Genomic DNA, 27,703 nt, shown 5'->3' with positions numbered 1-27,703 from the left:
CTGAACACATTGACTATAAGTTGAACTCATGTACATGATTATTTATTGCAACTATTATGGGTTTCTTCTAGTTCCAAAGAACCATCAACACTTTTGGTATAATATTATCCCACTGTTGCTCACAGTTCCCATTTTCTAGATTTAAGACACCATCTTGCCTCTCCTTCAAATTTATGGCTGCAAGTTATAGCTCCAAAAAATCCCCGACACATATGGGAGGATAATTTTATGCAAGATGTGAGTTTGAAAAGTGGCCAATTGGTTGTAATATTGCATCAAAAGCAATGTGTCCAAAAACATGTAATTAAAGACAAATAAAATTAGTTAACGATATTGCAAGGTATAAAACATTGTTAAAAATTTCACAGAAATAAATTTACAAAAGGGAGTATGGTTTTAATTTCATATTCAATTGTGAATCATAATTCTTATCGCCCTTAGCAATAATGCATGCTTACAAATAAAGAATTTCCTGGAACTTTGTAGTGACAAAGACAAAGTATACGACTGGCAATCAATTCACATGTAGTTATGAAAATGGAAATCCATAGAGTCTAGCTTGAATTAGTTGTATACATGTAATGCACTTGTAAAGATTGGTGAATTCAGTTCATTTCTAGTTTGAGTATATCAAATATAAATATCACATTCTCCAATGGTTTTAATAGCTAAAGTAACAAATTAATAATTCTTATCAATGCACTCACAGTGGAAGAAACCCTTCATAAGCTCTTTCCATCTTGCCTTGCCACTTCAATAGTTGCAAGAGTTCTTTTAGTGACAACAATTTCATGCATTTCAGCTTGGAAATCACCCCCTCTATAAGCCACTCAAGCCACTTTGTAGAAAATGCAGACAAAATCGATATGTTAGCCTTGTAATTCAGATTCTCAATAAGCCTCAAATTGATATATTTGTAAATAGTGAAATGTTGAATCCTAATACATGTTTTCCAGTTTGGATCAACAGGGAACCAATGAGGACACGAACTTCAACTTTTTGACCATCTCTCAACCAAATGTAGAGTCATAAATTTAAGGTCATAATGATAACCTACAAATAAAGTCCCTTATTTTCCATGCCTTAAAAGATCACTCCCAGTAGAAGTGAGCAAGTGAGGTCCCTCCCATCATCATTGACAAAATTAAAGGGAAACAATTGGTGGTAATAATGCCCAAAATTATTGCAGATTAATAGAGATTTAGCAACTTGAAAACTTAAATTGGGATATGTCCTAGAAGAATTTAAATAACTATTGCAACAGTGAAATAAATGAATCTTTTTAAAGCCCAAAACCAATACCTGCCATCTCTTCCACAACCCTTATACTGGAAAGGGGGCCAATAATAATGTAACATTTTTTTTTTTAAATTAACAGAAAATACAAGTACTATGAGAATAAATAAGAAATGATATATCTAGATCACCTTGATAGTTGATATCATTATAGAATCCCATCCATCCATAGTATCTTCTTATTGTGGGAACCCTTCTAACACCACAAGATCATAATTTAACTTCTGGATATGAAGGAAAATATAGGAGATCATGAAGAGAATATGATTTAGTAATAAAGCCTAGGAATATTTTCTAAAACAAGGAAACAAAGGTTGAACACCAAAATAAACATGGCATCCTGTATTAGACCTTAAAGCACATCTCCAGTGGTCAAGGGTCCGCTCTACACATGCACCTCCATTTGGAATCAACACCAACAGGAATATGGGTCGATATGCATTTGGTACATCTTCCATTTTCATTTGCATGATCTCTTTGTCTACTACATCTCTAGGCAATTCAACTCCTTTTGGTGTCACTCCTACCTACTCTCCCATATATTCAAGGAAAGATAAATTATGATGTATCAAATCCCATCACCATTCTACCTCAATTTATGGTACATTTGAAAATATTTACAAACATACATTGTAATCATAATTTACAGTCTCGACTCTCAACTATTACAATTGAAGAATGAGATTATATACACACAACATAATATGCACTTGTTATCTAAGGATTTCCACCTATGAAAATATTTCTTTCGCCTAATGCAACAATTAAGGAATTCATAAACATTGTAGATGTTAGCTATAACTACATTCATTACAAACAAAATACAACATATATGAGCAAACATAGAATATTAAGCGCTTATCAAATCAAGCATTTGACATAAGATAAAGAAGCACATTGTAGTGCTAATGTAAATTACATGAGAGAAGCGCCAAGATGATCATTTGATATATTCATGACTCTTACATAACTGTGGAATGAGTTTTTAAATATGGAAAATTTTCTCATATTTATTTCACCTGCGCTCTTGTTCGCCTAGGTTACAAAGCAAGAAGCATTGGCATCATGACTCTAGAATTAGAAATTCATTGCCTTAAGCTCCATCTACCAAAAGATATTAAGGAGTATGTCCTCATATACGTTAAGAGTAAGATATTACACTAACCAGTGTGGTATATCAATTTTCCCAACACTTGTGTTGACCCCTTTGTTCTCATTGGAGACACAGTTGCATCAACTCAACTGACAACAAAATCTAGGTTGTGCTAGCTAGAATAAGGACAAATGTTAAGAATAAAGAGAACCAAGATTCACAACAATTAGGGCTAGGATATCAGGTCATGATGCAAAGTTTTGAGGAACAACATCGTGGGAGACTGTAGGTTGTTAGAGATGCATGAGCCAGACTACTAGTGGATAAAATTGATTTCACAAGTAAGGAGCCAATGACATGGGTGAACCTTCCTGCCTAAGGGTGCAAATATTTATATATAGAGGTTTTAGACCATTTTGAGTTGGATTTTACATTGGAATGCGATGGGTGGGTTGATAGTGAATATTAAGTTTGGTATGCAATACCTTTTGTGAATATATTTTTCTCTTTGCAACAATGAAAAACCTATGATGATCTTCTGGATATTAGTGAATATTACTAGAATGAACCCACCATTTCAAATACATTTTATGGTGTTATCAGAGTATTCCAATGATGCCTTTTGTCTAATTTCATACTCTTCTATTTCTACCATTAATTCTAAGATAATACTCTCATAAGACACAAAAACAAATATAATTCCCTTATGACACATATACTATTCCCTAACATGCATGTATCTATCCTCACATTCTTATGACACATTATATCAATTATGAATTAAACCTAGAAAATAGGCATTAATTGCAACACTCCCATGAAAATATATTTACAATAACTTTTCAAATTTTTGCACTTAGAAATCTTATTAGTTTTATAACCAAGTCATATAAGAGTTTAAGTAAGAATTAAAGGTTCTGTGAAATAAAAAAAATTGAGACCGTTGGTTGTCATTTTCAACGTACAATTGAAAAGGGGAGTTGCAATTCCCATTTGTTTTTTAAGAGAATTATTATCAATTTTACTAAATATTGTGAAGGGAAATATTATGAAGGGCACTTGCTTTCACAACAAATTCAACAATTTATATATATGATTGACTAATCATCCTAGGTAGGGCTCTAATATATGCACACCATTGATCACTTATGGATTTAAGAACAATTAATTATTTATCCCAGTTAATAATGTTTAACGTATCAATCAAAATATAACATATATTGCTCATACCTATACAATGTGCTTGCGTGATTGCACACTACCCTGTATAAGAAGAAGATGATTACAATTATCTTCATATATCTCAACATATGGTTCTCGAAGGAAGAAGTGCCCTCACCCTAAAGGATTCTTTCTCATAGTAAATATTGTTTTTGGCATTTCTATAATTATAACAACTGGCTAAGAATGTGCAAATGCAAAGGTTGACTGCACTCAGAGAAGTTAGAAGCCAATAAAAGTAGTCTAAATGAGTTTTGTTCAATTTTCCTGCAAACTAGTAACTTCCCTTGCTTCTGCAACTAAGATTCTCAGTAAACGAAATAAGGATGTTGCTAAGGAAACTACCAACCCATAAAACACTAAGATACCGATACTCATATTGCCATACTTTTGGTAGCCATTGAAATTGAGACAGGCTCCTCCAACTATGTTATTGGTGTAGTCCTCACCTAGCACGGGCATCCAATGGCCTATCATATTGAGACACTTTCCGACACAATTCAAAAGTAAATCACATATGATAAAGAGATATATTCCATTCTACAGGCTTGTCGGTAATGGAAGCATTACATTCTAGGGAAGGAGACAGTCATCCACACCGATCCCTGACCTCTTCAGTTTATACAGACGTAAGGGAAGTTGGAGAACGATCACTATCAGAAGGGGTCTATATATCTGCAACAATTCCACTTGAACATTAAATGCAAAAAGAGCAGAACCAATCATGTTGTGGACTGCCTCAATCGGCTCCCAGTTGTAGCACAGACTATTGTTGTCAACTCTTGTGGCCACGAGATATATGGATGGTCAAAGCTATACAAAAATGATCCACGGTTCACCTCCACATACCAGATGCTAATAAATGGTAAGAAAGTTCCTGATTTCCACCTCCATGATGCATTGCTATGCTACCTGTGCCACCTCTGTGTCCCTTCAGGCAAGTGTGCCAAGATGATCCTGGAGGCACACTATAGTTGAGTTGCAAGACACTTTGGTGTGGAGAAAACTATAGTTGTACTAAAACAATATGTTTATTGGCCAAAACTCTGAAAATATTGTAGGAAATATATTATATCATGCACTGTCTACGCCATCGCCAAGCCAACCATAAAGAAGCAAGGTTTGTAACTCCTCTGCCTACTCCTATTTAGCCTTGGGAATCCATATCCCTAGACTATCTGTTTGGCCACCCTTCTACCAAGCATGGATTCAGCACCATCAAAAACCAAACTGTAAGGGGGCACTCAAAATCTTGAAATTTGCCAATTATAATCTAGATTTCCCAAAATTTCTACCAGATTTTTTTCAAATATTTCCTCATAGGAGTGTTTGAATAGTTTAAATACTTATTTAGTGTAAAAATCTTAACTTAACAGCCCAAAGATCATCAACACCAAATATTTCACATTCAGAACTTAATATGATCTTTGTTTAAGATGACATACCTTTATTAACAGCGGAAGAATTAATGGCTACCATCTTCTGTCTTCTGTCTTCTGTTCTGTCTTTTGTCTTCTGTCTTCTTCTCAGAATTCGGTTTCTCTCCTCTTGCCCTCACTTCCTTATGTGTTTCTTGATGGAGAAGAATACAACTCTTGTGTGGAGAGAGAGGACCCAATCCTTTATATATATCATTTAACTCTTAATCTGGTACATCCATCATATACCAATTCAACGCTTTAATGCTTTAATGCATGCTTTAATGCTTTTAATTATGGAATGACTTAATTAGTTGGGTCACATTAAGATTTAGAAACTTCCATTTAATTTCTAACATTCTCCCACTTGACCCGACTATTCATAATATTAAGCGTTGAACATCATACTATGATAAATTGCTGAGAGTTATGGCAGTTGTGCACTATTAATTCAATGCATTCCCTTCCATATACTACAATACCAGCAATCCATCAATTCATACTCATAATTTATATAAAACAGCATAATGGTCCACATAATGTCTTATATCATAATGATTAAACATAATATCTTTATAAGACTCTTTCTTGTTTTAAAATTACATAAAGTACGTACTACTACATTAAAACAAGAAACACATGATTGTATATCAGAAACACATAAAAGAGCTCAGAATGTCACACATCAATTATTATTAATACAACCAAGACCCATTCTTTGAACATGTTCCTTAAATTGTCTTGGTTGTAACCCTTTCGTCAAAGGGTCTGCAATCATAAGTTCTGTCCTGATGTGCATGATTGACACTCTTTGTTTCTGAACCTCATCTTTCACAACAAGATACTTCAGATCTATGTGTTTGGCACCTTTAGAGTACTTGTCGTTCTTTGAGAAAAATACTGCTGCAGAGTTATCACAATAAATTTTCAGCGGCTTGCTAATGGTGTCGACAACCGCAAGTCCTGAAATAAAGTTCTGCAACCATAATGCATGAATTGTGGATCCTTATTGATTCCAATATCATAATCTGATTCTTGCATATAAACCACATAATCATCAGAAATAGCTGACCTACGATTTCTTTGAGGTCTTCTTAATGCTACTTGTTGTGGTTCATGCATATCAGTATTATGTAAGTCATTTCCTTCAGGAAGTACTTCTTCATTTATATGTTGTTCATTATCATCATGCTGTTCTACAACAGCTGGAACAACATTTGGAGTAATAGTAGATGAAGGAACTATTCTAGGCAATGTAACATTTACCCTTGTTTCCTTTATTTCTACTATTTCTTTTCTAGTACTCCCACTGACTTCACCATTCTTAATGAATCTTGCATTATCAGTTTCTACAATTGTGTATTGTGCACATATTCCATGACTTTCAAGGAATTTTGCAAATGGACCTGGACACTGGCCTGACTCATCATAATATTCACCACCTCTATCAGACCATATGATTTTCACCTTTTTATCTAATTGCCTCTCAACTTCCTTTACAAACGTCTCAAGGACATTCACAGATTGAGATTTTTCATGAAGCAAATAGACATAACCATAACGGGAAAAATCGTCAATGAAAGTGATGAAATACTTTTCTCCATTAAAGGCTGGAGTGTCCATAGGTCCGCAAATATCAGTGTGTATTATTTCAAGAAGCTGGCTGCTTCTAGTGGCTCCTTTCTTATTATGTTTGGTTTGTTTACCTTTAATACAATCCACACATAATTCTAGATCACTAAAGTCCAAATTTGACAAAATTTCATTACTTACTAATCTCATCATTCTTTCTTTGGATATAGACCTAGTCGTTTATGCCACAAGAAAGCAGAATTTTCATTCAACCTGCTACGTTTACATCCAACATTATTTACTACATTCAACAAGGAATTTGCATAAGTGTCATTCAGTTTCAATTTATATAAACCATCAATTAGAATACCAGAACCAACATTATCAGTATTCTTATATAAATCAAAACAACCAGATCCAATCATACAACTAAAACCAGAAATATCCAATTTACTTGCGGAAATAAGGTTTCTAGATAATGAAGGTACATAAAGGGTACTGTATAAGTTTAATACATATCCACTTTCTAGAATTAGACGATAAGTCTCTTTTTACAGACACGACATTGAACACCCTTTAGTTCCTTCTTTTCTTTACCAGCTTTATTACTCACAAAACTTACTGAGTGATTCACTTGATTTTTCAAACGTCCTTCTTCCTGAACAAGTCTACTGGCCAATTCATTAACATTCCACTTATCCTTTATAGTGTTATAGTTAATCTGAAAAGGTCCATATTCAGAAGGTAGCGAGTTCAAGATGAACTGGACAAGAAAGCTTTCCTCTACTGTAAGTCCCAGGGAGTTTAACCTTGCTGCAATATTAGTCATCTCTATAATGTGCTTTTGCATAGTTCGCGACCCATCAAACTTCATGGTCGTGAGTTCTGCCATAAGAGTACCAGCGAGTGACTTATCAGCTGAACGAAAACGCTCTTCCACAGACTGCATATATTCCTTAGCACTTTCTGTTTGTGGAATTGTTGACTTGATGTTGTTAGCAACAGTCATCTTAATAAACATAAGGCTCAATCTGTTACTGCGTTCCCATGCTTTATGGTGTGATTTTTCTGCCTCAGTACTATCTCTTGTAAGAGCAGCAGGTTTATCCTCAAGGAGTGCCAAGTCAAGATCCTGAGCACCTAAATGGAAATTGACTTGTTCACTCCATTCAGAAAAATTAACACCAGTGAACAATGTAACAGATGAAGCATGTGTATTCATGGAAATTCCTGCAAAATGAAATAACTGTTAGCTCATAACTAACGCGATTCAGATGTAGGCATAATAGTATAATATAGCACTCCTTTGGGTAGATACTATCTTATACTTAACATAATTAAATACCAAACATAAGTAGGTAATAAATATATTCAATTAAATAGAACTGACATCTTTGGATGATCAATATTTATTTAATCAAAATATCTATTAAACCTCATCATGTCAACTAGTTATAGAACAAGACTTTCCTTTGGGTAAGTTCTCAGGTTCTATCATTAGTGACGCCAGTTCTTAATTGGTATTATTATAACTGGCAATTTCTATCAATAATCATTATGTCACTTATGCACTAAATGATTATTCTGATTTTGACCACTTTGGTGATTAACAAAATCATAAATCTCATGTGCATAAACACATACCTTATGCAAAACAACATTCTGATTTTGACCACTTTGGTGATTAACAAAATCATAAATCTCATGTGTATAAATAATTTATAACACATACCTTATGCAAAACAATCAGTCATAGAGCATTTACTTTTATGCCCAGATTTCAAACGATTATTTTGTACCAATAAACTTTAATCGTGCAAAGCCAAAACAGTAAATGATGCACGAAACTTAACCCAATTGAAACCCCTTTATTTCATACTTCAAATATTCAGATCATGCATTTCTAAAAACTTACGCTTACCATTAATTCTTTTTGGCATTGAAACCATGCATGCACAGACAATTAAAGAATGCACACTTTCAAATATTTGTCCCTGCTACGCGTCACATTATTTTTCCCTTCATTAATTTGTAAACACTGCAAAACTATAATGCAAGCATACACTTTCGTGTAAAGTCAACGTTTCATCATCAAAACTCTTCAAATATTTAATCCTTCATGATCAAAATAAATGTGTCAATAATTTCAATCTGGATTGAAGGGAAGACGCCCATATGAATAGTAACAAGGAATTCAAAACAAATATCTCTGTCCATAGTTACGTGGTCTCCGAGGATCATACATTTTATTTTCATTTTACTACGGACCCCTTCACATTATTGTTCACGCATGCATGTAAATGAGACAAGCAATTGTTCGGGAATAGGGATGTGGTCTTTAAATGCAACATTACAGCATAATACTCATTTGAATATGAATGTAAATTCCGAACAAGCAACGAAAAGTATGCATGTCCTACGTGCAAATAAAAGTCTCCAGCGAATAATTCAAATGCTTCCACAGGAGTCACGGCAGGAAGATAGCCTTTGGGATGGTATTAACAAGCTCCTACGAATACCACGATGATGGGAAGAGTACGATGACACGAACGCATATCTAGTTAAACAATGTAAACAACAGATAATGCCTAGACCACAAGCGCCAAAGCCCTTCGGAAGCTCCGTTCAGAATGCGAAAGGGCAAAAAGAAATTTGTCTTTAGGGTAGAGACTATGATTGATATTGACTGTCTCTACGAAGGTCTGGATTTTCACATGAACGGTTCATTCAACCAACAGATTGGATTTCCATCGATATTTTTACCGTAAAATTCCATCCGTATTTTACCCAAATTGAAAAATTAAACAGAGTAACATTAACAAAATTAAAAATTCGAAGTCAAATCATGATTGACATCCATACTCACGTGATACTAACAATGAACATACAAGAAGAAACCTTAATTACATTCGTCTTATAGTGAACAGATGGATTTTTAATTTGATTGGGCGTCATATCACACTTTTAAATTTATAGGATAAAATAAATAAATCACCCTGTAATGTGTGTTTAACAAGCTTCGCACATATAAAACAGTCCTATAAAAATTGGACTCATAATCTAGGTTCGAGATCCAATTACTGAGAAACGGAGTCGTGTTATGATCCATGCTTCAAAACACTGATTTCGCACAGCAACGTTATGTGCGAGTCTAATGATTCCACGGATCAACACTCATCCCCACTTAAAAATACCCATTATTCCCAGAACTCTGTTAGTGACGCCAAATGGGAATGTCGCAGATGAGAAAACAATCCAACAAAGCATGATTATATATCCAGCAAGAGGTATTTAATCTCGAAACCAGAGTATAAGCAAAGGGCAATCACTCTTAACCCACGATGGGCGTTGTGAAGCATGCGCAGGATTTGTTTCGAGATCATTTCATGAAACCCCACAATTTCCCGAAGGCTCAATCACATGAGTAAAGCACAGAACAGATCAATTACGATCATAGGAAATATTCTGTTATTGATCATGGCTCTGATACCAAATGTAAAAATCTTAACTTAACAGCCCAAAGATCATCAACACCAAATATTTCACATTCAGAACTTAATATGATCTTTGTTTAAGATGACATACCTTTATTAACAGCGGAAGAATTAATGGCTGCCATCTTCTGTCTTCTGTCTTCTGTTCTGTCTTCTGTCTTCTGTCTTCTGTCTTCTTCTCAGAATTCGGTTTCTCTCCTCTTGCCCTCACTTCCTTATGTGTTTCTTGATGGAGAAGAATACAACTCTTGTGTGGAGAGAGAGGACCCAATCCTTTATATATATCATTTAACTCTTAATCTGGTACGTCCATCATATACCAATTCAATGCTTTAATGCTTTAATGCTTTTAATTATGGAATGACTTAATTAGTTGGGTCACATTAAGATTTAGAAACTTCCATTTAATTTCTAACATTTAGATCGTGGAAATGGATTGAGCACTAGCAAAAAAAAACCCTTGGAGCACTCAAAATCTTGAAACTTGACATTTGTAATTCATAATTCCCAAAATTTCTATCACATTTTATCAAAATCTATATATAAAATATAGATTTCCCAAAATTTCTATCACATTTTATCAAAATCTATATAATCTTTTTGAGAAAATATGGCCTCCTTAAACTACTCTTTTATTCATCCAATGGCCCACACATTTTAAATGCTAGATTCACGTGGTTTCTACTGGTCAACCAAAATCAAGGGCTGGTCTAGATTCACGTGGTTTCTACTGGTCAACCAAAATCAGCGGCTGGTCCAGATTCACGTGGTTTCTACTGGTCAACCAAAATCTAATTTTAAGCAGTCACCATCCAGTACAGACGCGCTGCTCTGCCAAAATCCAAGGACCCAGAGCCATGCAAAAGCTTTACCGGTTGGTCCAGATTCACGTTGCTTCTGCTCGTCAACCAAAATGCGATATTAAATAGTCGGCACAGACTAGCTACTCCTCCAAAAGCCAAGGACCCGGAGCCATGTAAAAGCTTAATAGAGACAGCTACTTGTGCAAATTGACTTACCGGTTAATGCTCGTTCACTAAAAGACAAAGTTCATTCTACAAACATGAAAGTGGAATAAAGGAAAAAAATTATATGTCCAAAATTTTATAAATTAGTTTAGTAATATAAATGAGCAATTGTGCAGAGGTACAAACTACTTACCGGTTAACGCCCGTTCACTAAACACAAAGTTCATTCTACAAACATGAAATTGGAATAAAGAAAAAAAATATATATGTCCATAATTTTATAAATTAGTTTAGTAATATAAACGAGCAATTGTGCAGAGAGATACAAACTACAAACATGAAATTGGAATAAAAAAAATAAAAAATTGTACGTCTATATTTTATAAATTAGTTTAGTAATATAAATTCGTAATTGTATATAGAAGTGCAAAGAAACAGTTATAGGAGGGAAATGTGGAAGGAAACTCTCACTTTATGCGAAATGTCAAGATGTAATATTGATGTCACATTATGGGGAGCGCAATGCCATGCTAAAGGGAACGAATTTTCTGACCTTCTGTTGATGCCTTGAAAATCGCTGTAGCAACAATGGGGGATAACCACTCGGTCCGGACCTTAAAGAAGCTCCTTTTCCGTTTGGTGTGGTGGCTCCGACTGGTTTAACTAAGTCCAGTTACCTTCTCCCTATAGCTATTGGTTTATGATGTATCTTTCACTACCAATAGTTAGGGATATCAGATCACTTCTTCTTACTGATCAGGCAAGAGAATGACCCTTAAGCTGATTTGGGTTCAACCAAGTCACAACTAAAGTTTTGCCTCTTTGAGGAGAGGACTTAAAAGAATGTAGAAATTACTCTAAATGCAAGCTTATTCTATGATGCAAGCAAAAGAAACTAATCTAAATCCTATCTTAATTAGGCAGATATAGATCTAACCCAACTAAGAGCAAGATAATTAAAGTATTGGGATTTAAATATGTCTTGTTTATAATGAATATCAAGTTAATGAAATAGTTCAATTAACTGATATTATGGATATCAAAACACATCCTATTGAGACCTATTAACTGAAATAATAAACCAACGACACTTAGGAAGTAGGTCACAAAGATGATATTGATTATCAGTTTAGTCAGTCCAATAATTAAACAATAATATGTGGAAATAGTTCACAACACATTACCATTCGATAAATCAGTTTTATAAGACAGATTTCTGAGTAAATAGTTACTCAGAAATCAGAAATTAATTCATAAGAGCAGAGATACATAATAACAACATTGAGACAAATTACCCATATTGACAATAGTGCACAAACATGAATAAAATGAGACATTCCTGTTACCATAAAAATGAAACTGATATTTGAAACAGTAGTATTAAAAATACCAATTTATTGCATCCATTTCTCTGATCTTGGTCTCCAACAGTCCTTTACATTTCTTGAACTTCTGCCTTCAAAACTAGAGCCACAATAGTGCAAACTCTGCCCCTCATACATAATTCAAGATACAAAGGAAAAATCCTCAATAATCCCTAGATCTGAGATTTTCTCTCTTCTCTCCTACAACTCTAAATTCCTATTACAGTAGTGCTTTTACAAGTCTAGAATTGTAGAGGAGAGTAGCCCCAATTACATTCTGCAATCTATTATTTATACTATTTGCAAAGGAATTTTGGAGAGGAGAGTTTGTTGAAGAGGAATCTGCCAAATACAATTTTATTTGTTCAAAATTCCAATATTTAATTGTTGGAGCATTCTCATTGATTGAAATCATTTTCTCCATATCTCTTCTACTGTTTTCCTGCAAGAAGAAATCAAATAAATTAAAATGCAACAATAAAATCAAAATGACATTGCTGACATTTAAATCAAATCCAATCAAATTCTATTTAACTAAATAATTGAAAAAAAAATATAAGCTCTCTATTGATGCCTGTGATGATTTAATTGGCCAAGAATATCATTACGAGTGAATCTGCAATTAGAAGAGGCTTGGACAAATGAAAATAAAACTCAGAAAATTGATTTTGTTTTCAAAATTCGAAGCTTGATCTTCTACTTGATTTTTGACTCAATAAATGATCAAATCTGTTAGTGAAACCTCCTCAAAAATATTCTCCTTGATTTTATCTTTCCAATGAGCCGTCCTGGGCCTCATTTGGCCAAGTATAACTCAATCTATGAGCCTCCAAAGTTGATGGATCAAATTTGGCATGAATCTGGGAATTCTGTTGCTGGGCTAAAATTGAAAATTTTAATTAAAAATTAAATCTTAAATTAGAATTCTAATTATATAATAATTAATTCTAATTTAATCGTTAATTATGAACTAAACCAATTAATTAATAAACTATTTATTAATCTAACTAACTAATATAATTAACCAATTAATCTAATTAATAATTGATTTAATTTACATTTTATATATTAATTAAATTAATTAAAAATATTAATTTTAATATTTAAATATTATTTATAATATTATATTAATACTACCCATCACTCCATTTCCTTTTAACTCATTCATACGAATGAGTTTAAAACTCAAAAACTAAAGGAGCGATAAAACTTAGGTTAATTTGTTTGAGTCTTTTTTGAGAATCGGCAATCGGGGATACGAGGCAATTGGCATCGGGGATATTGAAATGTCGGGGTTTTCAAACTTTGTTATATGCAATAGCTCCGATCTGATCGGGCAATGAAAAAAAATATATTTTAATATTAAACCAATTAACTTGCCATGTGACATACCTTTTCGCAATCGGCGTTGGGAGGGGTATCGGGGATTTAAGAGATGTGTTTATTAAAAAGCCTCGATGCGATCCTCCGATTGCGAAATAATTTTTTATATATTAAATTTTAATTTAATTAAATTAATTATATTTTAAATAATAATTCATTTAATTAATTTAAGATTTAATATTAAAGATCAATTTTTTATTTTGGTTTTATTTTATGAGGTTTATTTTATAAACTACAACCGTTTTTAAAAAAATGAAAATTAAACTACAGCTAATTTGAAAATAAAAAAAATAAATTACAGCCACTTTGAAATTATGATTTTCCGAGATTAGTAATTTATTGGAGTAAATTACTAAAATCCAATTTCTTCATGATTTGGCTGTATAAGTAAAAAACGAAAAAATGTTAGTAAGAACTAATTAGGGGTTAATATTTAAAATGGATGCATTATTGAACTAATTTATTTACAAAATGCAATATTGTACATTTTATGCATTTTTAACCGAGGCTACATAAATAATCAGATTTTCAAAGGAGTGCCATTTTCAAACCAGTTGACCAAATGAGGCAAAACAAGCGTCAATGGGAAGCTTATAAAAAATCGATTCTAACAAAGCAATCAAAACAAGAATCCAAAGAAAATAATAAATTAACAAAAACATAGTGCAATCAACTAAATAAAAGCCAAAAAGGTGTTTAGCGAAATTTTTATAGAAAGAGTCCCCATTATTTGAAGTGAACACATCAATAATGGGGGGTTGTGTTTTTACCACAACAATGGCGACACACGGGAGAAGAACCAGTTATCTCTGTTTGATATAAATGAGATTTTCCTAAAATTAAAGTAAAAATAATTAAAGAAGAGAAAATTATGCTTGAAATGCTTGATTAGGTTCATTAATCTGAATAAACAAGAATCATCTAACTGTAATTTTTCTCAAAATTTCTCATGAATTAAAATATTTCAAAACTCATCAATCCTTAATTAGTTATAGCGATAAAGCAGGGGTCACTTTACAGCTTAGCTTTTAAAATATACTCCTTTGTCACAGGTAGAGCCACTGCTGCCAGCAAACATCTATAGTCTCGACAAGGTTACCTTTTAATCATCAATGATTCAGAATCCCATCTATTTAAGAATTATTGACCTAGAGATAAATCCATATATATATATATATGTTTATTATTTATTATTTTTATTTTTGTTATAAATCTTAAAAGCCATTGTCCTGGTTTGGTGGCCAGATAGTTGACAATGCCATTCACTGGTTAAAATTGGATTGAACAAGCTAGCTCGTGATGAGACCCCTTGTTTTATAATTGTTGGCAATCATAAGTCATTACCCTAGTTTGTTTAGCAGTGTTGATAATGTCAGCCTATTTTTCCCCTATGATCATGGTAAGCAGGCTCATGATGAGACCTCTTATCTTTTAAGTTTAAATATATTTCTAGATCACATTCTAGAAAAATAAGACTTTCTGGGACAAGGAGAATCATTGACTCCTTAAGAGTTAAGAATGACAATTTCAGAGTTAAAAGTGCTTTGCTGTAAAGTGTCTTTACTTGGTTAAAAATAAATTTTCTTGACTAATAATAGAACTTTGAAAGATCTGAATGAAATTTTGAAATCTCAAGATGATTACATTTTGATGAAAAAGAAATTTTTCAGATTTTATGATACTTTGCCAATTTCTCTTGATTGGTAATCTCTTCCTTAAGTATGTCTACCTTTATAATAAGAAAATTAAACTTTACCAAGAGATTTAAGAAAAAGCTAATAGGTGACTATTAACTATTTTTTTCTATGTATGCTGACCATTGTTAGATAACAAGTAGACCTTCCATATAAATTATGGCACAATCACCAAAATCAAAACTGAAAACCAAAAGAAAATAATTCTTATGCTAAAGTGAGAAAAGAAATCAACAAACAAAATTAAAATTAAGAAATTTCAAAAATGAAGGAAAATCCAAGTTTCAAAAGATAAACTCCAACAAGAATGTTTATACCAATCTCTTCAACAATATGAAGAAAAAGAAAATAAGCATGTAATCATTCCTTCTTATGTTGAGATTTAGAAAAATCATACCTTGGAGGGTTGTAAGTGTTTTCGGCTTTTTGGATAGCAGTGACGATAAAATTTAGCCACATTGAAAATTTTCTGTCTGATATCAATCTTCTTGTTTCAAAGCATCGTCTTGATCATTTTTTAATAACAGGAATGCTCAAAGAAACAAACTAAAGGTTCAAAAATTCCTTGGTGTAGCTATTTCGATGAAGACTATTGCTGTTTCTTGAAATTAAGTCAGGAGAAGAGTATAGGACTTCGAAAATATGATCCGGCAGAAGGTCGGAAGTTTTTTATGAAGAGCTGCAAAACAGATTTATATCAGAAAAAACAAAACTGAAACTAAAGCAACGAAATGGAAATTAATGAAAGTGGGTACATGATTCTTACCATTGGATAATTGCTTTTGATCTTACCTGAAATGTATCAGTTTCTCCAAATTAGCTGACTTCTTATTTTAATTATCATTAAAAACATGAAGAAGTCAAACTAACCAAAATCCTATAACCCAAAATCATTATTTATTTTATTTACACTAAAGCAAGCAGTAAAATGTAAAATGGAATGCTTAGTGCTCAAGGGAATTGAAATTAAAAGAAATGCATCAGAAATGAGAATGAGAATTTGCAGTAACAAATGTTTCTCAAAATATTATAGGTTTCATTTAAACTTCATGATTTTATAAATTGTCCAGAATCAAGACCAAATCCAAGATAATAAAATTTAAATATGAAGATAGAGAGGTTTTGAATTCCATTTTTAATTATGGAATTATATATTTAAAACTAAAATGTATGAGAAATTGAAATAATTTTTGTATGCTGCAAATTTGTCATCAATTGCTTTTTCCCATAGTGGTTACCCAAGCTCGCTTTTAAAATTACACATCGTCGTATTGGATGATTCACATAACATGTTTCTTCACCATGCTTCACGTTTAATTTGAAAGACTTCAACTTTGTTGCTATGCCATATATCGATTAAATGTTAATGGCTCAAAGGCATGCATTGGAAGCTATCGCATCGGTGGTTGAAATATCAGATTGCAGATATGAGAACACGCGAAGAAAATATGTGCGATGAGATGTAGTGATCACACTATTAAAGAGCCATTATATTGCGAATCGGGGACAGTCATGCTGCAATTCTTATATCGCACATCGCATCTCGCGATTTGTATTTTGCATATTGCACATTGCGCATTGCAAATTTGGAATAGTGATATGGCCATAAAAATGTGATGAAGCGATCGCAATATGGGCGATGCGATGGATATCATAACTAATCGGCGATTGGAAAACTTAAGCATCCGATGTAAGATAATATTTCTTGCGATGCTGATATGCGATGAATAGCGGACCCGATAACTTTTTATGATGGGATTTTAATAACATATTGGATCCGAGACATCGGCCCTTTTAAAGTTATGCTCTTACCATTACTGCGATTAAACAGACGCGATATTTTTTATGAATTTGATTTGAATTTTATATCGGGGCTGGAATTATGTGTTCATCGCAATATCGGTAAAGTCGATTATTGGCGATTCACAATAATGGAAGTATACTTCAACTGCAAAGCTCCAATATGCGAAAAGCGATATGGCATATGAGTAAGATAATACATCGGAGGTCTTTTATGAACAATTTGTTATCAAAAGAAATGCTAAGAACTACTTCCGATGAAATCTTATGATGCGAATGGTCTTATGATATTCCTTGAAATTTCAATTGGGTTTTCTAAGTGAATAAAAGCAAAGTTAAAGAATGTTCAAATTCTAATGAATAACAAATAAAATTTCCCTGAACCTGTTGCAAATTTGAAATGGGTTTACTGCTTACTTTATGTTTTGAAAAGAAATAAAAACCTGCAAATAAAACAGAACACAAATAAAAAATAAACTAAGGAAAAGATGAACTAATAATGGATGAGAATAAACTTGTAAATGCGTACCTGAAAGGAATTTGTCTGTAAATTTTACCTTATGAATCTTCAAATTCTTCCTTCGATTTATCAAAATTTTGACTTTGTTCAAAATCATCTCATCATTTATTCTAAATCTAAGTGTGCAATCAGCCTAAATAAAATCTGTTTATTCATGTCCAGGGAATATAAAATTTACCAGAAATAAATATGAAACTATGCTTCCCTTTTGAAGTGAAACAACAATTTATTACCTCTGCTCATTCCGAATTAATCTTGAGAAAAATCTGTATTGTTATAGTGACTGTTCAATAATGCCTTCAATAAATAAAAATGATGCGTTTTGCAGCATCAGATAATAAACTAAATATTAGAATGAGATTAAGCCACTAATTGTGGAAAAATATCAAAACAGATTTGAATGTGTGCACTTAGCAAAATGGACATCTTTAAGGTCAACTTTTAGCAAATTCCGAGGAAGATAATATAAACTTCATATGATTATTGTGAAAGGTTAGACTGACTAATAATGATTGAATTAGAATTAAGCTTATCATAGACAGTCATACATTTCATGGGATAATGGGATCATGAAGTTTTTATATCCTCAAATCCTTACCATATAAATTTCAAAAGAAAATTTTAGAAGGAAATCTCGAAATAAAGAAAAGTGGCTTTGAGGCAATCGATGCCAAGTGCAACATTAATTGAATTAATCAAGAGATTATTCGAAATAGGCAGAGTAGAGGTATTGTTGTAAGAAATAAAAAAAAGGAAAACAATAATTAAAACTTTCTGATAAGGAGAAGATGTTTTTACTGAACATGTATGAAAATGGCTGATTGCTTTGTTTTATTTTTTTAATCTACAAAACTATTAAAAATAAATTAACTACATAAAACAAACAAACTAAACTAATTCTACTCCTATTCTAACCATATACATGAAAATGACTAGGTATAGTCATATTTCTAGTGTAACCATTCTCTCATTTTTATTCCCGCATATATGTACAGTTCAAATGTTAGTAATAAAAATAGAAATCTTATTGAACTAAGAAAATTAAATATGAAATCAAAATGTACAGTTATTGTTAGTAACTTGTTTAAAATCTCCTTCTCATGAAATTTCCTTTCCAATTGAATACCAATTGGATCATAGAAATCTGGATGGATTTCTATTAAGGATTGGGAAATGTTCAAAGGAAGAGATAACAGACCAGATTGTGAAGATGAGGTTTTAAATTCAAAGGCCTGGAAAAAATCGTTAGTGTTATATACAAATGTTAAATTATTAACAATCTTCTTTGAGGGAAAAATTTCCAAATATTTTCTAAATGAATTAATGAAAAATGGATAGAAATATTTCAAATGAAATGGAAAATTATTAATTAAATTGGATTGCTGGCAGATTTCTAAAAATTCATTCTCTTGTTGATATTGCCTTTGAGAAGATAAAAGCTTTTGATAAGTAATGAACATCAATTGACATTGACATGTTAACAGCTCTTGATGTTCATGGTTATAATATGAAACTTCAATTTCCCAATAAGGCAATTCATCAATTGAGTGTTTGATAATAAAGTTTTCAATATGCCAACAGAAAGTGTGAAAAAATTGAAAAATAAAATCAGAAAATAAATCTGATTTTATACAAGATAAGTGAGGAAACAAAAATAAACTGAAATCATTATTTGTACAACTAATGTTACAGCACAATTGGGATTGTTTTGAAATAATTTCCTTTTCACAAGAATTGGTCAGAATTATGGAATTTGAGTAATTTTGAATTCCAACTTGTGAATTAGAAAACAAATTATGATTATGATTAGGAATGAGAGCTTGATCATGATATGAATCATAAATTGGAATGTTTTATTGAATGGTGAAATCATGAAGATAATTTTCTACTTTAAAATGAGGATAGGTTGGAATAATTTCTAAATTGAAATGTTCCTCATTCACAGATGTTATTTGAATTTTCTCATGAGGATTCTCTTGAGATGAATAGAAATCAACATCCTCAATATCAAAGTAATTATCATAATTGACTTTACAATATTCTCTAGAATTCCCTTCTATCTCATCCAATACATTCAAACAAGGAGGAACAAGAATTTCATGTTCATTAATGGCAAAAGGATGATCGTTAATTGCTTTTCTATCTTGATAAAAAATTAATGGTAATTCATTTAGCTCAGCCTCTGTATTTTCTGAAATATTATTAATACCAAGGGGAGAAAAATTACCAACATTAAAAATATCAGGATAAAGGGAAAAATGTGAACCTGAAACAATGCATTTAAAACTGTCTCTGTTTGAGAACTCTTGTGCATTATGCTCATTGTAAATATCAGATTCTAAATCATTCCTTTGTGTACTCATGCTTTCTTGAAGAAGGTTGCTTTGCTGTTCTGATTTCGGCATTTGCTCATTATGGAAAAATTCAGAAATTTTCACAATAGTTTGCGTGTTATTATTTACTTTTATTGTTGCTTGCACTTGCTGATTTGCGATCTGATTTTCTGAATTCACTGTAGAGTAGCTTTCAGATTTTAAGGCGGCTCTTTCTTCAAAATTGCTGCTGTTGTCTTCTTTCATTTGATTAGAAATATCTTCTAAGCTTTGTGAAACCACTTCATCACAATTTATTTGCACATCCAAATTGGGATTCTCATTTATATTGGAAGGGGATGGAACAAAGCTTGAATTAATTTCATATGGATTGGGAATGGTTGGAAGAGAACAAATATATTCAAACCAATCTAATGATTCTTCTTCCATAGGTTTATCTTCAACTTTAAATCTTAAACAATTCAAGTGAAATCGAATATTAAAATCATTAACAGACTCATTTTCAAACCTTCGTAGATATTCAATTTCATCACATACCTGTTCATAATCATAGCCGTCAAATTTACAAATGAAAATTGTAACAAATTGATCCCAGCTGCGAATTGAGGCAACTGGAAGAGTTTTACACCAGTTTCTGGCTTTTGCCACAAATGTGAGAGTAAAGATTCTGCATAAGATGCCTTCATCAATTCCTTGAAAATCATAATTTGAAACATTTTGAATAAATTGAAAGACATGATTAAAAGCAGAAGAATTTCTCTGACCATTAAACTTTACCTGAGACAAGAGTCTTACCACTTCGGGTGGAGTATTAGAAGATGCACGTCCATGGATACAACTCCAAATTGGAAGTTTAAGAGGAGCCATCACAATAAATAAAATATTAAAATTGAAAAGACTCTAATAGACAAAAAATCTCAGGCCCTCCTTCTAGCGCCAAAAATGTTGATGCCTTGAAAATCGCTGCAGCAATAATGGGGGATAACCACCCGGTCCGGACTTTAAAGCAGCTCCTTTTCCGTTTGGTGTGGTGGCTCCGACTGGTTTAACTAGGTCCAGTTACCTTCTCCCTATAGCTATTGGTTTATGATGTATCTTTCACTACCAATAGTTAGGGATATCAGATCACTTCTTCTTACTGATCAGGCAAGAGAATGACCCTTAAGTTGATTTGGGTTCAGCCAAGCCACAACTAAAGTTTTGCCTCTTTGAGGAGAAGACTTAAAAGAATGTAGAAATTACTCTAAATGCAAGCTTATTCTATGATGCAAGCAAAAGAAACTAATCTAAATCCTATCTTAATTAGGCAGATATAGATCTAACCCAACTAAGAGCAAGATAATTAAAGTATTGGGATTTAAATATGTCTTGTTTATAATAAATATCAAGTTAATGAAGTAGTTCAATTAATTGATATTATGGATATCAAAACACATCCTATTGAGACCTATTAACTGAAATAATAAACCAACGACACTCAGGAAGTAGTTCACAAAGATGATATTGATTATCAGATCAGTCAATCCAATAATTAAACAATAATATGTGGAAATAGTTCACAACACATTACTATTCGATAAATCAGTTTTATAAGACATATTTATGAGTAAATAGTTACTAAAAAATCAGAAATTAATTCATAAGAGCAGAGATACATAATAACAACATTGAGACAAATTACCCATATTGACAATAGTGCACAAACATGAATAAAATGAGACATTCCTGTTACCATAAAAATGAAACTGATATTTGAAATAGTAATATTAAAAATACCAATTTATTGCATCCATTTCTCTGATCTTGGTCTCCAACAATCCTTTACATTTCTTGAACTTCTGCCTTCAAAACCAAAGCCACAATAGTGCAAACTCTGCCCCTCATACATAATTCAAGATACGAAGGAAAAATCCTCAATAATCCCCAGATCTGATATTTTCTCTCCTCTCCTACAACTCTAAATTCCTATTACAATAGTGCTTTTAGAAGTCTAGAATTGCAGAGGAGAGCAGCCCCAATTAAATTTTGCAATCTATTATTTATACTATTTGCAAAGGAATTTTGAAGAGGAGAGTTTGTTGAAGAGGAATCTGCCAAATACAATTTTATTTGTTTAAAATTCCAATATTTAATTGTTGGAGCATTCTCATTGATTGAAATAATTTTCTCCATATCTCTTCTACTATTTTCCTGTAAGAAGAAATCAAAATAAATTAAAATGCAACAATAAAATCAAAATGGCATTGTTGACATTTAAATAAAATCCAATCAAATTCTATTTAACTAAATAATTGAAAATAAAATATAAGCTCTCTATTGAGGCCTAGGATGATTTAATTGGCCAAGAATATCATTACGAGTGAATCTGCAATTAGAATAGGCTTGGACAAATGAAAATAAAACTCAGAAAATTGATTTTTTTTTTCAAAATTCGGAGCTTGATCTTCTATTTGATTTTTGACCCAATAAATGACTAAGCCTATTAGTGAAACCTCTTCAGAAATATTCTCCTTGATTTTATCTTTCCAATGAGCCATCCTGGGCCTCATTTGGCCAAGTATAACTCAATCTATGAGTCTCCAAAGTTGATGGATCAAATCTGACATGAATCTGGAAATTCTGTTGCTGGGCTAAAAATGAAAATTTTAATTAAAAATTAAATCCTAAATTAGAATTCTAATTATATAATAATTAATTCTAATTTAATTGTTAATTATGAACTAAACTAATTAATTAATGAACTATTTATTAATCTAACTAACTAATATAATTAACAAATTAATCTAATTAATAATTAATTTAATTTACATTTTATATATTAATTAAATTAATTAAAAATATTAATTTTAATATTTAAATATTATTTATAATATTATATTAATACTACCCATCACTCCCTTTCCTTTTAACTCATTCATATGAATCAGTGTAAAACTCAAAAACTAAAGGAGCGATAAAACTTAGGTTAATTTGTTTGAGTCTTTTTCGAGAATCGGTAATTGGGGATACGAGGAAATTGGTATCGGGGATATTCAAATGTCGGGGTTTTCAAACTTTGTTATATGCAATAGTTCCGATTTGATCGGGCAATGAAAAAAAATATATTTCAATATTAAATCAATTAACTTGCCATGGGACATGCCTTTTCGCAATTGGCGTTGGGAGGGGTATCGGGGATTTAAGAGATGTGTTTATTAAAATGTCCCGATGCGATCCTCCGATTGCGAAATAATTTTTTGTATATATTTTTTATATATTAAATTTTAATTTAATTAAATTAATTATATTTTAAATAATACTTAATTTAAGATTTAATATTAAAGATCAATTTTTTATTTAATTTGGTTTTATTTTATGAGGTTTATTTTATAAACTACAACCACTTTTTAAAAAATGAAAATTAAACTACAGCTAATTTGAAAATAAAAAAGAAATATATTATAGCCATTTTGAAATTATGATTTTCCGAAATTAGTAATTTATTGGAGTAAATTACTAAAATCCAGTTGCTTCATGATTTGGCTGTATAAGTAAAAAACAAAAAAATGTTAGTAAAAACTAACTAGGAGTTAATATTTAAAATGGATGCATTATTGAACTAATTTATTTATAAAATGCAATATTGTACATTTTATGCATTTTTAACCTAGGCTACATAAATAATCAGATTTTCAAAGGAGTGCCATTTTCAAACCAGTTGACCAAATGAGGCAAAACAAGTGTCAATGGGAAGCTTATAAAAAATCGATTCTAACAAAGCAATCAAAACAAGAATCCAAAGAAAATAAAAAATTAACAAAAGCATAGGACAATCAACTAAATAAAAGTCAAAAAGGTGTTTAGCCAAATTTTTATAGAAAGGGTCCCCATTATTTGAAGTGAACACATTAATAATGGGGGGTTGTGTTTTTACCACAACACCTTCGCACCTCATGAACCACTCCAATCCTTGCAATCAAAGTCACTCATGATGTAGAGCTCAATGGAAGGACTATTGGAACAATTCCCACCACTTCCCTTTTTATAAACCCAGATATTGTTGAAGCATGTCAGCTCCAACAGTTCTAGGAAATAGGTTTCAATAAAACCAGAGTGTTGTCACAACAAAGGTCTCAACAATGACCACAAGGAATAAGAATCAGAGGTATGTAAACTTTGTTCTCATACAACAATGCACCAAGGACTAGGGTTGTTTTAAGGGAAGGTCAAAAGCCACTAAATATTTTTGGGTGTTTGAGAAAGCGAGAAATGGAGGTCCCTATGATTGATTTGGAGCCATACTTGGAATTCATGAGCAGATCTAGATGTGGCTCTAACTCCAAACGTGAACCAATTGAGCCTATCTGTCACCCAAATGGTGAACTCAAGTATGGTATGTATTTGAAGAGTTTATGCGATGAATTGGTGAAGTCTCTCAAACAAACAGGGGCATTGGTGGTCAAAGACTCGAGGGGCCGAGCGGAGGTTAATGATAGGTTTTTGAACATTAAGGAAACATATTTTGAGAAACTAGATAACTTCAAGAAGGTGTTTTTTTACAATATATGGTTTCCTCAATTTGCATATTTTCTACCCTTGATTTTTTTTATATTATTAGATTAGTTACAAAGTCATATTGATGTTGAAAAATACCTAATTTAGATTTTTAAGAATTTAAGTTTCATCAAAATCATCATCTTTAAAAAAAATATTTAATTGAGATATGTTTGAGATCAAACTCACATTCTGAATGACATGGCGACACTCTAGTTTTCTAGTTTTTTGTTTCAATTTGAGTAAATGAAATGCTAGTTATAAGCATTATACATTTTTCAACTTTTAAAAATGTATTTAACTGAGATATCTTTGAGATCAAACTTATATCCTGAATGAGATGGCGACACTCTAATCTAGTTTTGTTAGTTATAGGAATTATACATTTTTTAACTAGAAAGTTTTCACCAGTGAAACTACCAAGGCTACATATTGGCACCCTTTAGATGAGACCATATTGATGTCTACCAACACTACATATTGGCACCCTTTAGATGAGACCATATTGATGTTTACAGTTATTGACTGTAAGTTGAACTCATGTACATGATTATTTATTGCAACTATTATGGGTTTCTTCTAGTTCCAAAGAACCATCAACACTTTTGGTATAATATTATCCCCACTGTTTGTTGCTCACAGTTCCCATTTTCTAGATTTAAGACATCATCTTGCCTCCCCTTCAAATTTATGGCTGCAAGTTATAGCTCCAAAAAATCCCCAACGCATATGGGAGGATAATTTTATGCAAGATGTGAGTTTGCAAAGTGACCAAGTGGTTGTACTATTGCAACAAAAGCAATGTTTCCAAAAACATGTAATTAAAGACAAATAAAATTAGTTAACGATATTGCAAGGTATAAAACATTGTTAAAAATTTCACAGAAATAAATTTACAAAAGGGAGAATGGGTTGAATTTCATATTCAATTATGAATCATAATTCTTATCGCCCTTAGCGATAATGCATGCTTACAAATAAAGAATTTCCTAGAACTTTTCAGTGACAAAGACAAAGTATACAACTGGCAATCAATTAACATGTAGTTATGAAAATGGAAATCCATAGAGTCTAGCTTGAATTAGTTGTATACATGTAATGCACTTGTAAATACTGGTGAATTCATTTCATTTCTAGTTTGAGTATATCAAATATAAATATCACATTCTCGAATGGTTTTAATAGCTAAAGTAACAAATTAATAATTCTTATCAATGCACTCACAGTGGAAGAAACCCTTCATAAGCTCTTTCCATCCTGCCTTACCACTTCAATAGTTGCAAGAGTTCTTTTAGTGACAACAATTTCATGCATTTTAGCTTGTAAATCACCCCCTTTGTAAGCCACTCAAGCCGCTTTGTAGAAAATGCAGACCAAATCGATATGTTAGCCTTGTAATTCAGATTCTCAATAAGCCTCAAATTGATATATTTGTAAATAGTGAAATGTTGAATCCTACTACATGTTTTCCAGCTTGGATCAACAGGGAACCAATGAGGACACGAAATTCAACTTTTTGACCATTTCTCAACCAAATGTAGAGTCATAAATTTAAGGTCATAATGATAACCTGCAAATAAAGTCCCTTATTTTCCATGCCTTAAAAGATCACTCCGTGTAGAAGTGAGCAAGTGAGGTCCCTCCCATCATCAGTAACAAAATTAAAGGGAAACATTTGGTGGTAATAATGCCCAAAATTATTGCAGATTAATAGAGGTTTAGCAACTTGAAAACTTAAATTTGGATATGTCCTAGAAGAATTTAAATAACTATTGCAATGGTGAAATAAATTAATCTTTTTAAAGCCCAAAACCAATACCTGCCATCTCTTCCACAACCTACTTAGATAATTGAATAAATATACTGGAAAGGGGGCCAGTAATAATGTAACAATTTTTTTTAAAATTAACAGAAAATACAAGTACTATGAGAATAAATAAGAAATGATATATCTAGATCACCTCGATAGTTGATATCATTATAGAATCCCATCCATCCATAGTATCTTCCTATTGTGGGAACCCTTCTAACATCACAAGATCATAATTTAACTTCTGGATATGAAGGAAAATATAGGAGATCATGAAGAGAATATGATTTAGTAATAAAGCCTAGGAAACATTTTCTTAAACAAGGAAACAAAGGTTGAACACCAAAATAAACATGGCATCCTGTATCAGACCTTAAAGCACGTCTCTAGTGGTCAAGGGTCCACTCTCCACATGCACCTCCATTTGGAATCAACACCAACAGGAATATGGGTCGATATTCATTTGGTACATCTTCCATTTTCATTTGCATGATCTCTTTGTCTACTACATCTCTAGGCAATTCAACTCCTTTTGGTTTCACTCCTACTTGCTCTCCCATATACTCAAGAAAAGATAAATTATGATGTATCAAATCCCATCACCATTCTACCTCAATTTATGGTACATTTGAAAATATTTACAAACATACATTGTAAACGTAATTTACAGTCTCGACTCTCAACTATTACAATTGAAGAATGATATTATATACACACAACATAATATGCACTTGTTATCTAAGGATTTCCACCTGTCAAAATATTTCTTTCGCCTAATGCAACAATTAAGGAATTCAGAAACATTGTAGATGTCGGCTATAACTACATTCATTACAAACAAAATACAACATATATGAACAAACATAGAATATTAAGTGCTTATCAAATCAAGCATTCAACATAAGATAAAGAAGCACATTGTAGTACTAATGTACATTACATGAGAGAAGTGCCAAGATGATCATTAGATATATTCATGACTCTTACATAACCGTGGAATGAGTTTTTAAATATGGAATTTTTTCTCATATTTATTTCACCCGTGCTCTTGTTCACCTAGGTTACAAAGCAAGAAGCATTGGCATCATGAATCTAGAATTATAAATTCATTGCCTTAAGCTCCATCTATCAAAATATATTAGGGAGTATGTCCTCATATACGTTAAGAGTAAGATGTTACACTAACCAGTGTGGTATATCAATT

General features: G+C 32.0%; 2 pseudogenes; both read right to left on the bottom strand.

The window, feature by feature from the left end:
- Nucleotides 1-67: 67 nt before the first annotated feature.
- LOC149154701 (uncharacterized) lies at nt 68-26,003 on the bottom strand (annotated as a pseudogene).
- A 103-nt stretch (nt 26,004-26,106) lies between these two features.
- Nucleotides 26,107-27,059, bottom strand: LOC149154700 (uncharacterized; annotated as a pseudogene).
- Between the last annotated feature and the right edge of the window lie 644 nt (nt 27,060-27,703).

The sequence above is a fragment of the Pinus tabuliformis genome, chromosome 9 (assembly GCF_031772625.1).
Source record: "Pinus tabuliformis cultivar Carrire ecotype Pingquan chromosome 9, CPIR1, whole genome shotgun sequence".
In the NCBI taxonomy this organism is placed as follows: Eukaryota; Viridiplantae; Streptophyta; class Pinopsida; order Pinales; family Pinaceae; genus Pinus; species Pinus tabuliformis.
This window is presented reverse-complemented; position numbering and strand designations above follow the sequence as displayed.